The sequence below is a fragment of the Neovison vison genome, chromosome 12 (genome assembly GCF_020171115.1).
Source record: "Neovison vison isolate M4711 chromosome 12, ASM_NN_V1, whole genome shotgun sequence".
Classification (NCBI taxonomy): domain Eukaryota; kingdom Metazoa; phylum Chordata; class Mammalia; order Carnivora; family Mustelidae; genus Neogale; species Neogale vison.
The window spans coordinates 64,641,941-64,648,677 of record NC_058102.1 but is presented as its reverse complement, the minus strand read 5'-3'; positions in this window follow the sequence as shown (position 1 = coordinate 64,648,677).

The following is a 6,737-nucleotide window of genomic DNA, read 5'->3' as shown; positions in this document are numbered from 1 at the left end:
AGAGATCCTGATGTGGGGCTCAATCCCAGAAGTCTGAGACCATGACCTGAGCCAAGGCAGAGGCTCATCCAACTGAGCCACCATGCCCTTGAGACCTTTTTTTGTATCTTCACTTAATAAACTTCTATAGCTTTACTCACATAAATAAATAAATAAATAAATAAAAGCTATGTTTACACTAAACTGTAGTCTAAGTGTATAATAACATTATGCCTAAAAATCAATGTACATACCTTAACTTAAAAATGCTTTATTAGGTATTAAACGTATTAAAAAAGGCTAACCGTGGGGCGCCTGGGTGGCTCAGTGGTTTAAGCCTCTGCCTTCGGCTCAGGTCATGATCTCAGGGTCCTGGGATTGAGCCCCACATCGGGCTCTCTGCTCAGCAGGGAGCCTGCTTCCCCCTCTCTCTCTGCCTGCCTCTCTGCCTACTTGTGATCTCTCTCTATCAAATAAATAAATAAATAATCTATTAAAAAAAAAAAAGGCTAACCGTCATCTGAGCTTTCAGGGAGTTGTAATCACTGATCATAGATCACCATAATATAAAAGCAATGGAAAAGTTTGAAATATTTTGAGAATTACCATAGTGTGACACAGAGATGCAAAGCGAGTACACGCTGTTGGAAAAAAATGTTGCTGATAGGCTTGTTCAATGCAGGGTTGCCACAAACCTTCAATTTGTTAAACTGCTAAAAAATCTGTTTACAAAAATGCAGTATGTGTAAAGTCCAATGGAAGTGCAATAAAAGGAGGTACACCTGTTTATAGAGACACATTTATAAATGTACATTTATTTTTTTTTAAGATTTTATTTATTTTATTTGACAGAGAGAGAGATCACAAGTAGGCAGAGAGGCAGACGGAGACAGAGAGGGAAGCAGGCTCCCCGCTGAGCAGAGAGCCCGATGCGGGGCTCGATCCCAGGACACTGAGATCATGACCTGAGCCGAAGGCAGAGGCTTAAACCACTGAGCCACCCAGGCGCCCCTATAAATGTACATTTATATAGAACTCACCGGCATTCACCCACGAATCCAAAGTTAAAGGGACCAGAAAGAAGTATGCTTCCCTGCCGCCTTCAATTCGTGTGGTTAACGGCATGTAACCTGAACATGAGTCATGGTAGTTATTCTCCTCAAAATCAAACTTAAACCCAACGCCCTTCCTGATACAGAAACAGACCTGTTCTCACCCCATCTTTCATCTGAAATCTTTCAATGGCTCCCCATTGCGTCCAGCAGAAGGCCCCCAATTCATGAGAAAACTCACAGGCCCCCTTCCAGACCGGGCTCCCTCGGCAACCCTACTGCTATTTATTCTCCCGCTACAGTGAAGCCCTCCAACCATACAAACTGATTCCCCGGACTGACCAACCTCTCCTTCATCTGGGGTCTTTGCGCACATCAGACCCCTGGTCTGAAGGCTTCCCCTTCCTCCCTGTTTGTCTACCTCACTCACATGCAAGCTTAAGTCTCTACTGAGGTATCACTTATTCTCCAAGAAGGGTTCCAAAGAACCCTGACTTCACACTTCTCTTATCTCAGCCCACTAGTGGTCCAAGTCATTGAGCAAGTTGATGAAAAGAATAAAGCCCAAGCCTTTGGCGGCCTCCGCCAGCATTCCTCCAGCAACACTAGCTGAACTCCACCATGTGCCTAACAATGGCTTAGAAACTGCTGGTTAGAAAGCAATGGATTTGACTTAGATTTGTATATAAACATACTAGATGATTCTGTGTTAGCTGATTTCTCAAAAAATTGATTTTTGGCAAATATGATCTGTCAGTCTCCAAAAGAGAGTATGTTTAAAATCTCACTTCAGTTAGGGCACCCGGGTGGCTCAGTTGGTTAACAACTGCCTTTGTCTTGGGTCATGATAGAGGGGTCCTGGGTTCGAGTCCCACATCGGCTACCTGCTTTGCGGGGAGCCTGTTTCTCCCTCTTCCCCTCCCCCTGCTTGTATTCTCTGTGCTCGCTCTGTCAAATAAAAAAATAAAATCTTTTTTAAAAAATCTCATCCTATTATACATTTGTCTATTTCTCCTTGTAGTTCCGCCTGCTTTTGATTTGTGTGTATCACAGACCTGTGGGTTCCACATGATGTCATAATTATTATATCTTCTTGGATCGATGTTCCTTCTATCCCTATGAAATGTTTTTTTCTTGATCTCTTTTAATATTGTTCAGTGTGATACTATTTTATTATGTGCCTAATAAATATTTTTAGATGTCTTTTTCTAATCTCTGTACATCATTTTAAAATAGCTGTAATCTTTACCTTCTCTTTTTTTTTTAAAGATGTTTTTATTTATTTATTTGACAGAGAGAAATCACAAGTAGACGGAGAGGCAGGCAGAAAGAGAGAGGGAAGCAGGCTCCCTGCTGAGCAGAGAGCCGGATATGGGACTCGATCCCAGGACCCTGAGATCATGACCTGAGCCGAAGGCAGCAGCTTAACCCACTGAGCCACCCAGGCGCCCCTAATCTTTACCTTCTTAGACTTATTTTTAATTCTTTGTAATAGATACTGAGAGAAAGTTTCAGGGCACCAGAAGTTCAGAATACCAAGACACAGAAGCCAGTTAAAGGGAACTTCCATTTCTCCCTTTATTCTCTTAACCAATGCTGGAGATTTCTCAAAAAGTTATATATAGGGATGCCTGGGTGGTGCAATCGGTTATGCTCCCAGCTCTTGGTTTTGGCTCCAGTCTGATCTCAGGGTCTTGGGATGGATCCTGGCATCAGGCTCTGAGGTCAGCAGGGAGTCTGCCTGCATTTCTCTCTCCTTTACCGCCCCCCACCACTCTCTCTCTCTCTCAAATAAATAAATCCTTTTCTTTTAAGTTATATATAGAATTACCACATGACTCAGCATTTCCACTCCGAGGTATATACCCAGAGAAATGAAAACGTATGTCCACACAGAAACTTGTACACAAATGTTTACGGCAATATTATTCATAATAACCAAAAAGTAAAAACAACCCGAATGCCCCTCGATGAATACATGCAGAAATTGTCATATATATGTACAGTGGAATATGATTTAGCTATAAAAATTAAGCAAGTACCGATGCATGCTATAACTTGGATGAACCTGGAAAACATTATGCTAAGAAAGAAGCCAGACACAAAGGTCACATAACTGAATGATTCCTTTATAGGATAGATCCAGAGTAGGCAAATCCATAGAAGACAGAAAGCAGAATAATGGTTACCAGGAGGTGAGGGGAGTGGACAGTGATCACTGCAGTGTATGGGTGTTAATGATGAAAAATGCTTTTTAATTGTCTTTTTAAGATGGTACTTATTTGAGAGAGAGAGAGTGAGCATGAGCAGGGGCAGTGGCAGGCAGAGGGAGAAAACAGCTTCCGGGTGAGCATGGAACCCTATGTGGATGGAACTCGATCCCAGGACCCTGGAATCATGACCCGAACTGAAGGCAGACGCTTAACCAACTGAGCCACCAGACACCCCTATGACGAGAAAGTACTACAACTAGAGAGGGGTGGTAGTTACACAACATTGTGCATATGCTAAATGCCCCAGAATTGTGCATTTTATAATGGTTAATTCTGTTATCTGTGAATTTCACCTCAAAAAAAAAAAAAAAAAGAATACATTGACCAACACTAGATATTGACTTCTGCTGGTAAGAGGAATTACTTTTTGCTAACACGTAAGCAATTCTGATCTCATTTACTTCTGCAGGCAATGAAACAGAGGGTTTGTCTGCAATTTACAGCCAAATCTGTGGCATGCCAACTGTCTGCTTCAAAGGGGGAAAATGATTTCTTTTTATAACTTCTCTTGGGGCAAAAATTATGGCCTGTGGTAACAATTCAGTTGTAATTCTAGTACTCGAGTTACATAGGAGAACAGGCCGAATGGGCAGACTCTGCTTTAACAGCAACATTAAATAACAAAAATGAATAGTTTCTGAATAAAGAAAGGCTTCTTAGGTATTTGGCAAAATTTACCCTGTTCTTATCTCATTTTGTGATATACATGATTTACCTTCAGGAAGAAGGGACTGCACACATCTTCTTGGGTAAGTTATTTCATGGCTGATTTTTCTGAACTCAGGGATCTTCCATTTTTTGCAGGTAGGGATTTTAGATACAGTCACTGCCCTTCTGTTCCAAGCATTGCTCTTGCCTAGCCCAGGCTCCCCAAAAGAAACACTGCCTAGACCTTTGATGAGTGGAAGTTGGGATATTTGCAAGGATTTCCTGGTATATTAGTTAGCTTTGCTGCATCCCAAATCATCCCAAAGCTCAGAGGCTTAAAATAACACCCGGTTTATTCAGCTCATGACTCTGTGGGTCAGCAGTTTGGACTGAGCTCAGTGGGCAGTTCTTCTACGGTCATGTTCGTGCATTTGTAGTCAGGGGCTGGATATGCAGTCAGCTGGCTGGTCCTAAATGGCCTCGCTTGCTTGCAAGTCTGACAGGTGGCTGGCTTATCAACTATGACACCTTGGTCCTTCTCTGTGTGATCCCTCATCTTCCATCAGGCTAGCCAAGGCTGGTTCACATGGTAGCAGTGTTTAGAACTCACACAGTGTCCATTCCATCACATTTTAAAAAATTTATTTGTTAGAGAGAGAGAGAACATAAGCAGGGGGAGCTCAACAGGGAGCCTGATGCAGGACTAGATCCCACGACCCTGGGATCATGACCTGCACTGAAGGCAGATGCTTAACCTACTGAGCCACTCAGGCATCCCTCCATTATTTTTGTCATCCCTCACATTCTTTTGGTCAAAAGAACAGCCTGGACCCAAGGAGTGGAGAAATAGATACCACCTTTTGGTAGATGTATTGTGACCATTTTTGCAATCTGTTGCACCTGAAGTCATTCTTTCTGCTCTAGTAACCCATTATTCCCCATGCTGGTTTCCCCTAGACCCCATCCTGGCGTGACAGTGTCCAGGCATGAGGCCCACTTGGTCACTGATCCTTTGTGATCCCACTCTTTCTTACCTCAGTCATACTCTGGGTCACTAGTTCCCTGTTACCTCCTATTCTTTGTATCTTCAGTCCCAGAACACCCTCAGTTTATCATCCTCGGAAAATTTCTTTCTCATTTTTTAAAACTATTTTATTTATTTATTTGACAGAGATCACAGCTAGGCAGAGAGGCAGGCAGAGAGAGAGAGAGGAGGAAACAGGCTCCCCGCTGCGCCTGATGAGGGGCTCGATCCCAGGACCCTGGGATCATGACCTGAGCCAAAGGCAGGGGCTTTAGCCCACTGAGCCACCCAGACACCCCTCTTTCTCATTTTTGAGCATGGTTGTGGCCGCCTAGAGCTAGCATAACCATAGGACTCATCACCTCAATCAGGCCTTGTGAGGGTGCAGGAGTCCTCCTGGATAATCACGCTAGCACAACAGCCCCAGTTGGTCGGTGGAGACTTTGAGCCTCTCAGGGGTTAGGAGCAGAGGCTCTTGGACCCACAGCGCTTGGGTTTGAATACCAGGCCCAGCAAGCGTTTGACAGTTACTTAAACTCTTAGAAACGCTTTGTCTATTAAATAGAAATTATAACAGTGCTCACGTAACAGGGACTTTTGTGAGGTTTGAATGAAGTAACTTACATAAAATATTTATACATTATTGTTATATTATTTTGAAGCTATGCAGTGGATGGGGGAAATGCCTTCTTTAGTTAATATTATATTGTATGCACATATGCTGAAGTTATTTCAGAATCTTTGTATTTATCAGTTTCAGTGGGTATTTATAATTTCATTGATTAAAGGCTCCATAATTTCCCTAAAAACTCTACTGTTATCAAGTACTTAGGCCATTTCCAGCTTTTCTCTATTACAAAGGATAAAACAATAAACTTCATTGTGGAAAAATATTTTTTTGTAATAAATTATTTCTTTACATGAGTTCTAGAAGTAAAAACATTATATTAGGGCGCCTGGGTGGCTCAGTGGGTTAAGCCGCTGCCTTCGGCTCAGGTCATGATCTCGGGGTCCTGGGATCGAGTCCCGCATCGGGCTCTCTGCTCAGAGGGGAGCCTGCTTCCTCCTCTCTCTCTCTGCCTGCCTCTCTGTCTACTTGTAATCTCTCTCTGTCAAATAAATAAATAAAATCTTTAAAAAAAAATTAAAATAAAAACATTATATTAAAGAATATGCATATTTTTCTTTCTTTTTTTTTTTTATTTTATTTATTTATCAGAGAGAGAGAGGGAGAGAGAGGGAGCACCGGCAGACAGAATGGCAGGCAGAGGCAGAAGGAGAAGCAGGCTCCCTGCCAAGCAAGGAGCCCGATGTGGGACTCGATCCCAGGACGCTGGGATCATGACCTGAGCCGAAGGCAGCTGCTTAACCAACTGAGCCACCCAGGCGTCCCTTTTCTTTCTTTTTTTAAAAAAAGATTTATTTGAGAGAGAGACAAAGGGCACAAACAGGGGGAGGGGCAGAGGAAGAGAATCTCAAGCAGACTCCTGAGCCAGTCATTGGGCTTGATCTCAAGACCCTGAGACCATGAACTGAGCCAAAATCAAAAGTTGGATGCTGAACTGACTGAGCCACCCAGGCGCCACAAAGAGTATGAATATTTTAAGGAGCTTGGCTTATATTGTCAAGTTGCTTTCCCACAGGATCATGTTAGTTAATGTTTTCTTGACAGTATCAGGAAATATTAACCTTATCTTTCTTTTTTTTTCTTTAAAGATTTTATTTATTTGACAGAGAGAGACACAACAAGAAAGGGAACAC